Raw genomic sequence first — 10,104 nt, forward strand, 5'->3', positions numbered from 1 at the left:
CATTGTGAAACCATAGCTATTTTCTGTAATAGTCTTAGTCTTGCAAAAGAGCCTTCTAGAGAAGACCACTATACAAGGCTTTGATGCTAAGACATTCTAAATCTAATTTCCCAAGCAGTTTAGAAAGCAGTTGATGATCCTCCAAGCATTAAAATGTGAATATTATCAGGCCTACAACGTTTAGATGCTTAATCCGCAAGCTGCAAATAAAGCTTTGATTTGCTAAATGTAAGTGGACCTTCATTATTAATTCATTTGCTATATGTTTAATTGAGATAAATGAATATAGTACTAAATTCAGCTATATATTTCCATATGCTTTTCTTTGTAATCTGGCCATGTATAATGCATCGTTATTTTAACAGTCCTACCAGCAAATTATTCTGCATGTACTTATTTTCTAAGTTCTTTAAACATATTTCTATATTGTGTGATTTCAATTGTTTCTGCTCCTTTCTTGGTAAATAGTTGAGGAGTAAGCACATTTTCAAGAGCTGTAGGGAGGCTAAGATGCCAGTTGCATTTTAACGATATGGTGCATTATCATCCTTACTGTAGCCAATTCTCTTTTAAATCATTGCAGTTTCTGCTTTAGCCTCCAGCTATAGAATTCTTTTCAAACCGACAGTGAACTTGGCACATCGCCAAGAGAAAAATAAAGGTATTTTGGCCCACCAAAGTATTTTGAGTGGTTCTTAGTGATACAGTTTTCTTCTCTACATCTGCAAAACATTTTTTTCTGAAGTGAATTTTCATGTGAAAAGCCTCCTTAATAATCACCAGTATTGTTTGTTTCAATGCAGTTATTTAACTGCACCCCTGGGTGCTTACAAAATAAACAAGAGAGTCTTCTAAAGAGTTTTAAAAGTGGCAGGTGCTTAGTCTGTGCCCTATTCACTTAGTTTGCAATGACATTTTTGTGCTAATCTATAGACAAACGAGACAGATGACACACAGCATCAACTACAACGTGCTAAGTCGACAAACTTTGGTCTAGATAAGATGTTTGTACTGCATGTGCCCACAGTGGCAACATGGATTTATATTGTTTCTGTTTGAGTTGTGCTCCTCGGTGTTGGGAATATCACAAACTTTAATGCTTATGAATTGACAGAGAATGAAGTATTTTGGGGGTAGAATAGAAAAAAAATCTCTGAGACTCTGGCTATGAATACATTTCATTCATTATAAAATACCATGTCCATGACGTTCTTAGGTAACAGTATTGTACACTCTAAAGTGGTATAGATAGCACTAAATGTAATGTAAAATATGGCCGAGAGAGTAGTACTAAATGAATTTAGCAGCAAATGGAAGCAGGATATTCATCATCCCTCCCCTGTTTTGCAGTCTAATCCATTGAGATACCAGATGAGCAACTTGCTCAAAGCTTTTTAATGACCTTGGTTGTAACGAGGAGCTCTGCTTAGAGAGGATGAGGTCGGAGGACCAAGGGAAGACGAGCCAGGAGAACAGAAGATTGACCACTTTTTTTCACTTAGGCAGTTATAAACCATCTCTCCAAGGGAAGATGGTAAGGAAGAGCAGTATATATATGTGTAGAGACATTGGGGTGGCTATGTGAATTTACCATGCTGTTTAAAAATGCCATTAATCTAGGCAGATCATTTACTTTAAGGCCTGTATTCCTTGCAACTGGTAGTTGTAGGAGAGTTCATATTCCTATATTCACTTGAATTTATATACTACTTGTCACTGACATCTGAAGAAACAGAATAACCTATTACGTTCAGTGTCACTGCTTTTGCACGTGAGGCCATGTATCAAATAGCTTTCCCTTACAAAATAAGAGGGGAGCTGCAGCGTGCACACACAGCTGTGTAGCTTTTGTAGTGCCTCGCATTCCTCCTCCTCATTCTCAGTGGGAGGTGTAGTTGGTGATAGAAAGGAATGGGCAGGGGGCTTGTCGCTGTAATAGAAGAGAATGGTAGAGCTTTTTCCTACTGATTCATCCAAGCCCAACCAACGGGGTTGTTTTTGGGAGCCAGAAGCTGGTTCTGTGTAGATATTTTGTGCAGCTTAGCGCACAGCGTGAACGAAAAGTATCATCAGTTCTCATCAGAATATTGTCCTTGGGAGATGCATGCATGTGTTCTCAACTATCCTTTGCACGTTTGTCTATTAAAATCCTTCCATCTCTGAGTGAAGTTCAAAGATTCATCAAAAAGGAAAATAAGATTGGAAAAGAATCGCTTTTATTAATAATTGAGATGGTTGTTGTGATGTGTGCTTTTTTTTTCTTCCCCAGACTGAAATTTTGGCCTGGACTTCGGGAAATGTAGAGTAAACTTTTATTATAATTTACCAAAACCCAGCCCAGGCTTTGATGTAGCTATTAATGCAATTATTGATCAGCAGGTACTTAAATATCACCAATACTTCTTGAAGTATGTTGTTTTTCATTATAGAACGTGATAACATAGATGTAAAGCACTGCTTTCTTTATGAGCACTGATTAAAATCATATTCCTGAAGTGGAATGAGAGAGAGAGACTGGTCTTGAAGATAAATGATAATCTAGACAATAGAGAGGCAGTAGATCTAGTTTTCTGGACTTCAGTAAAGCATTTGATAAGCTGCCACTTGAAGCGGTTATTTAACCTGTAGAAGATTGGGACTAGTAGAAGTGGATGGTGAGTAAGGAAGGGACAACAGCGTGGAATTTGTGTGTAAGGGAGTCACTAGTGGAGTATGCCAAGGTGTTTGTTTAAAAACGAATCTATTTAGTATTTTTGTTCATGATTTTTGAGTTTGAAAAAAATGAGGGCTTGATAATGAGATTTATAGATGAGGCATAGCTGAGAAAGCATCATTAGCATCAAAAGGAATCGTAATTTTAACCAGGTGGAGTAAGATAACTATGAGCTGCAGTAGAAAGACTGAGAACTGAATAGCACAAGTGTTTATAGAAAGAATGAGAACCAAATAGCGCAAGCTGTTATATAAAAGGGGCTCCTGTTCTGCAGACGACGGTGGTGGAGAAAGTCTGTGTGTATTAGCTGATCACAAGGTGATTCCACAATATGGAGCTAAGGCAATGAAATGCTAGGCTGGACTGAGCAAAACATTAATACTGTGGAAGGTATTATATTGGTTAATGCATTTATATATGGGTCTGCCATTTGAGCAGAAGGGTAGAAGTAACAGTGCAGTCAAGAAAAGAGGTACCAGTTTTATGACTGAAGACTTAAAGTGTACCTATGTAGTACAGCAGCACTGTGTGGGCAGAGATACCCACATTGGCTGTGAACTTAAGCATAATCGACAGGGCAGTTGGCTTTTGTGGGCCTAGTACGAGCACGGAGGTAAGAATATTATCAAGTTCTTAGCTTAGAACCAAGTAGAAGCAAAGGAGATTAATGACAGAACCTGGGAGCTAGAGTATAAATCTCCTGCAAGTCTAAGTCAGCTGTTTTAGTTCTGTTTTTCCTCCAAGTTGTGTGTCTCCTGTTTATGACAGGCAAGCTTCTCCTGTCACTCAGGAGCAAAAGCAATTAAAATAATTTTTGCTGATCTGACAATTGATGTTAGTTCCTGTTTGCTTTGTTTTACAAACAAATGAGCTGCATTATTATCTATAGCATTGACTATCCTTCCAAATATCCTGTCACGTGAGTAGTTTGTATAAATAATTAAAAGCTGGGGTTCACAGTGCTGTCTGCAACAATGGGCTTGTTTTCTGCAACTTGATAGGAAAGATTTGATTTACATCTGCTCTGGGTATTTTATTCCCTATCTTATTAAAGCTTACAACTTAGATATACCATAGTTTTTTATGGGGAACCTTGCCAAACATTTTCAGATGAAGAGAAATTTTCTCCAATTAAGAGATAGTATCAGTGGAATAGAGCGTTGTCACAGGATAATGGTCTCCTGCTGCTTTGTTAAATGCCAAGGTAAACCTGAGGCATTTATCAGAAATTAATGTCAAAGCAAAGTCGAGAGGTTTATCTTGAAAGCTGGAAACACCGAGCCTGTGAAGATGTTCTGTTAGAAAATAGTCCAAGTTTCTTTGTGCATCCCTCCTCCCCCAATTACACTTACAAGGAAGCAAATTTTCTTTTGCTGCCCCAAAACCGGATACCGACTTTCTCTTGGATGCATAAATAAGCTGCTGAGTCTCCAGCTTTCAGCTGCAGACAAGTAGTTCTGTGGATTGTTTTGCAAGTATGTATGAGGTTTACCATTGCATCCCACTACATTGAGCTGATCTAGGGCTTTAATTTTGTCAGGGTTCACACAGCCCTGATTCAAAGTACATTGAAGTCAACTGAAGGACAAGGGAAGTTTGAACTTGTAAAACATAAGTGTCCCTCAAAGCAAATATATAAATCTGCTGGGCTTGCTCTGCTGTCAGGATAGGGCCTGAAGGAAGGGGCAGGGTGGGGCAAAAGTAGGGATGGAAGATAAAAATATAGCTCAATCACTTGGAAAGATGCAACGAAATGTCTTATATCACAGAAACAGGCTTTAGTGTTATGTTCCCGTTTGTTCCTCACAGACACTGAGTAAAGTTTGTCAGCTTGCTATCTATGAAGAACCTGTTTGTCTGTTGGATCTAAGGCAAATCTTGTTAGAGGAGTAAATCCCCTCAAGTATTTGTGCTTGTCACTAGCAACACTTTTAGTTGTCACAAGGTGTCCACTGCCTTTTAAACCCTAAATTAACCATATCAAATCAACCTTAATAGCTGCTTAGTCATGTATTTAATTAGTCCAGAAATATGTCTGACTTGATAATTGTCCACAAGTTTTCCCCTTCAATAAAATCTAAAATATTCATATTTGGAGGCTTTTTTTCCTTTCTCTTTTCTCTTTTGTTTTTGTAAAAGCGATTACTCTTTTTATCTCCCTTACCTTCCACTGGTGTATGAAAAAAGCAATGATGAGTGGTGGTTTTTTTTTTGTCATTTAATGTTAACTCAATCATATTGTAAAAAAAAAAAAAAAAACAAAAAAAAAACCCAAAAAAAAAAACCACACCACCTCTTGAAATGAATGCTTCAAACTTGTGTATAATCTAGAGATTAGAAGATAATATATGTTCATCTCATGATCAACAGAATTATTTCCTTGATATTTAAAAACACATTTTTATGGAAACTATTTTTAGCAAGGATTAGATTACATAATTTGCAGGCCATATATTGCTTTACTGAAAATCTAAAGGTGAAAACCACTGTACATAGAAGTGAAGCTGAGGTGATTGCTTTCTATTGTCCTAGTCTTGGAGACTGGAAAAATACACATAGGCTGACAAGTCTAAGAAGAAGTCGATTCAGTCTTGAAAACTGCTTTTTCTTTGCCTGACTTATTCAGGGTAAATATTTTTCATTTGGAAATGTTCTGCATCTCTTTAAAAAATAGGATGATCCTGGGCCTTATTCAAAATCTGAGTGCTCCCAAAACATATAAGCATGGTCCATGTACTGCAGTTTTGTCCCAACTGAAACCAAACGAAACCGAAAACCCTAAATCCCCACAGCAATAAAACCCAAAACCAACCAAAAAAACCCCACAACCTCCGCTGCCCCCTCCCCCTCGCCCCCCAAACCAAAACACAAACCCCCCCCCACATGTTTATTGTCCATATTGGCAGTGTATTCTGCTTCATCTTCATTTTAGGTAACAGTTCACCAATTTTGGGCCCTGGTAGCTATTGCTCCAATTTACTAAGAAGCCAAAAAGAGACAAATACGGAGAAATAAGTGTTTTTTCATTATTTATTTTTCTTTCTCTTTCAGAATAGAGAGATGCATTTCAGGGCAGTTTTCAGACAGGTAGATATTGGGTTGTACTGCAGCATACATTTTCATCAGTCATGCTGCATTATGTCATGTTAGGTGTTTCTATGAATTCATTTTGGTTTCTGAGATTTACTGAGGGATGAGAGAAAAAGCCATACCATGATTGTGTAGAAGGTGCCAGCAGTGGGCAGTCCCCTGCCACCAGATAGGGAGGACCCTTTTCATGTAGGATGGAGAAGGTTTGGGAGGAAATGCAGAGATAAAATGGTGAAGCAGTTAGCTTTATATTAGCATGTGGTATTAAAATTTTGTTCAGAAAAGATTTACATGATCCCTCAGTGTTCCTGGATGTGGCGGGTTTCCTAACCCTGCAGTCAGCTTGGCTCCTCAGTGTCTTCCCCAGCACCACTGATCTAGTGATGTGTCTGTGCTGAGGCAGGGACGGGAGCTGTGTGATTTAGCTATGCCGTGTGCTAGAGGAGCACATGTAATACCAGAAGGAAGGCTGATGGGAGCTAATGACCATATAGCAGCCCTCTCTGGAAGGAGAAGGGGAGTATGTACCTGTGTGGCTGTGGCTGTAAATAACCAGTTCTTGGTCAGTTTTCTCAAAAGTGATCTGCGGGAACAGAAATGTGTTAGTAAAACATGCACTACTATTCATTAAAACAAATAAATTCTTCTTCCTTGCTTTTAAATGTCCCTGGACTTGTGTCAAGCAATGAGGTGTCTCCAGAACCTCAGAATATCATGCAAAAATGAAATTGTTAAATAGTTCTTGGTGGAATCACATTTTTATTAAAATGTTGAACAGCCTTCTGAGGTGTCTTTTTTTTTTTTTCCTGTGACAACACTGTAGATTTCTGTTATGTTTCACAAGTATGAAGTGTTGCTGTTCTGTCAGTTTCATTGGATATTGGTAAACAGAAAAGTTGTACTTCATTTAAGGAATCAATGAAGTTAGGAAAAATAAAAGGAGATTATCAGGAGTAGTCAGCATGGATTCACCAAGGGGAAATCATGCTTGACCAATCTGATAGCTTTCTACGATGGCATGATCATCTGGGCCAATGAAGGGAGAGCAGTGGATGTTGTATACCTTGATTTCAGCAAGGCTTTTGACGCTGGTCTCCGATATCTTCATAGGGAAGCTCAGGAAGTGAGGGCTAGGTGAGTGGACGGTGAGGTGCATTGAGAGCTGACTGAATGGCAGAGCTCAGAGGGTTGTGATCAGCGGCGCGGAGTCTACTGGAAGGCCTGGAGCTTGTGGTGTTCCCTGGGGTCAGTACTGGGCCCAGTCTTGTTGAACTTACTCATCAGTGACCTGGATGAAGGGACAGAGCATACCCTCAGCAAGTGTGCTGATGACCCAAAACTGGGAGGAGTGACTGATATACCGGAAGGCTGCGCTGCCATTCAGCGAGACCTGGACAGGCTGCAGAGTTGGGCAGAGAGGAACCTGATGAAGTTCAACAAGGGCAAATGCAGGGTCTTGCACCTGAGGAGGAATAATCCCATGCACCAGGACAGGCTGGGGCTGACCTGCTGGAGAGCAGCTCTGTGGAGAGGGACCTGGGTGTGCTGGGGGACGACAAGCTCACCATGAGTCAGCAGTGTGCCCTGGCTGCCAGGAAGGCCAATGGTCTCCTGGGGTGCATTCAGAAGAGTGTGGCCAGCAGGTCGAGGGAGGTTCTCCTGCCCCTCTACTCTGCCCTAGTGAGGCTGCCTCTGGCGTACTGTGTGCAGTTCTGGGCTCCCCAGTTCAAGAAAGACGAGGAACTACTGGAGAGGGTCCAGCGGAGGGCTACGGAGATGATTAGGGGACTGGAGCATCTCTCCTGCGAGGAAAGGCTGAGGGAGCTGGGCTTGTTCAGCCTGAAGAAGAGAAGACTGAACAGGGATATTATAAATATCTTAAGGATGGGTGTGAAGAGGATGGGGCCAGATTCTTTTCAGTGGTGCTCAGTGACATGACAAGGGGCAATGGGCACAAACTGAAGCATGGGAAGCTCCATCAGAACATGAGGAAGAACTTTGTTACTTTGAAGGTGATGGAGCACTAGAACAGGCTGCCTAGAGGGGTTGTGGAGTCTCTTTCTCTGGAGGTATTCAAAACCCGCCTAGACGCGGTCCTGTGCAGCCTGCTCTGGGTGACCCTGCTTTGGCAGGGGGGCTGGACTAGGTGATCCCCAGAGATCTCTTCTAACCCCCACCATTCTGTGATTCTGTGATTTCAGGGTGTGATACAGGGGAAACAGAAGTGACTTATTTATTTCCCCGCTTTTAGTCCTAGTAGTAGGGTGGAGTCAATGGAAATTTAAATCTCTGGGTCATTATGAAATGAAAATATTGAGATGAGAAACTGCCCTCTTGTCACTTCTTTCCCTAGCTGGTGCATTTTGAAATTATGTATTCAGATAGCAGATTAACTAACTACTGAACTGAACCAAGGTAGTACTTTGCTGGGCTAAAATCAGGAATATTATCTGTTGCCAAATCAACCTCAACAAAGAATGAACTGGATCTGAGCTGATTCTGTTTCTCAATATGTGATGCTTTTCAATAACAGAATTCATTCTGGTATCAGAGAGGAATTTCTAGGCAATGTGAAACCATAATCCTGTAAGCGGAAGTAGATGAAAGCTATGCTGTTTTCAGTAATTGATCTACAATACTTTAACTTCAAACATAAAATATTCTTATGACTACTACTTCTAATTGAAAGCATATTAATATACAACTTAAAAATTGCGATCTCTCTTTGCAGGTCGTTAGTGTGTTTGACACAACCAACGTTGCTTTTCTTTGTTTAGAACAAAGTAAGCTCTTTTCAGAAATTATCTTTGTCTGCTCTCTCCCTCTTTCAGCGTATCTTCTGATGCATCCATAGTTAAAACAGCAAAAACTGGAGTCTTGACAGAAAATGGAAAGTGTGTTTTGTGAAAATGTTTCAGTATCAACTTCTGGAAAAAAGCAGGAGACCACCAAGGTCTGCTGTAATCCTTTTCTGGAGGAAGGACAAACAACCGCATAACCTTGGTGGAACAAGAGAACAACATTAAAAGGGCTGTGCACTTGTATCTTATGTGCTGATTTTTCAGGAGCTTTTGGAAGCTTTGGAGGGGTGTTCCAAAGCTTACCTGCAGCGTCCAGTCAAAGCAACAGGCAGAGCAGCTCTGGCAGACCCAGCTGTAAATCCTGAAAAAATAAGCAAGAAAAAACTAAGTCTTCTATATATCAATGAAGGAAGGCTCCTTCAGATTATAAAAACGAATCTATAATTTAAAATTCTTAAGGCAAATTGAAGCTGTTAGGATGAACGGAAAATTGTGTGCGTGGAAAGACCATTTCATAGCTCCAGGACCTTTTTGTTAGTCTATCATAGCAACAGTGCACTTAAATAGATGCAATTTGGGAAATAAATCCATGAAGCTGTATCGAGACTATGGGGAATAGTCCTTTATCTGTGATGATAAGCTCTAGCTGCAATATTGTCTGTCTCCTGTAATTGTAAAGACATTAGCAGTTGTCACGTTAGGATGTTAATTGAAGAACATCCTCATGTTTCCATTTGTGGTTTTGCAGAGTAAATTGGATGCTACTTTCCATTGCGTGGATGCAATGTGATTGTTATGTAGGTGAAGGACTGCAGGGCAGACCTGAATCCTAACTAACCTTTCACAGAGCAGTATTAAGTATACAATTCATGTACAACAGTGATGCTAGGTACTGTGCACCTGAACCTGTCCAGCTGAAATTGGTGAGAGTTTTGCTATTGATTTCTAGCAGGGCATGATCTGTGCTGTTGAGTCTGGTTCATTTGAGCTGGAATACGTAATCCAACAGGTTTCAAGATGTAATTAAGAAAAATATATTTTGAGTTTTGAAAAATGAATAACTTTCTAGATTTTCTCCAAATCAGAAATAACTGTGTAATCATTGTCTATGAGCTGAAGTTAGTGTGGACATAGTAGCGTGAACAGTACGTCATTCATAAACTGCTAGAAGTAAGGATAGTATGGCAGTAAAAATATACTATGAAATAGTTACACTGTCAAATCTCCAATTATAAAGACATATCAGAAGGAAGAGATTGTAACCCATTACACTACTACACATCCCCAAGGTTGGTATCACAGTAAGGCTGAATACTGACTACTTATGGTAATTTCTAGTTGCTTCAATGGTTCTTGGCAAAAAGATGAATATCAGAAGCTCCAATAATAGACTTTCTTGCCTAGGTTTCTATTTATAATGGAATTCTGTTCAGATTAGTGGAAAAAAGTCCATCCAAAGAAGAAAATGAGTGAAAACTAAATGGAATTGCCACAGGATTT

General features: G+C 39.8%; 1 long non-coding RNA gene across 1 annotated transcript; it reads right to left on the minus strand.

Annotated features, from left to right (window-relative positions):
* Nucleotides 1–5,791: 5,791 nt before the first annotated feature.
* Nucleotides 5,792–8,967, minus strand: LOC142362875 (uncharacterized). The gene is made up of 3 exons (XR_012765346.1): nt 8,908–8,967; nt 6,867–7,091; nt 5,792–6,386 (listed from the first exon to the last, which is right to left on the minus strand). It is a non-coding gene; the product is annotated as an uncharacterized LOC142362875 (long non-coding RNA).
* Nucleotides 8,968–10,104: the final 1,137 nt, after the last annotated feature.

This window comes from Opisthocomus hoazin, chromosome 12 (genome assembly GCF_030867145.1).
Source record: "Opisthocomus hoazin isolate bOpiHoa1 chromosome 12, bOpiHoa1.hap1, whole genome shotgun sequence".
Classification (NCBI taxonomy): Eukaryota; Metazoa; Chordata; class Aves; order Opisthocomiformes; family Opisthocomidae; genus Opisthocomus; species Opisthocomus hoazin.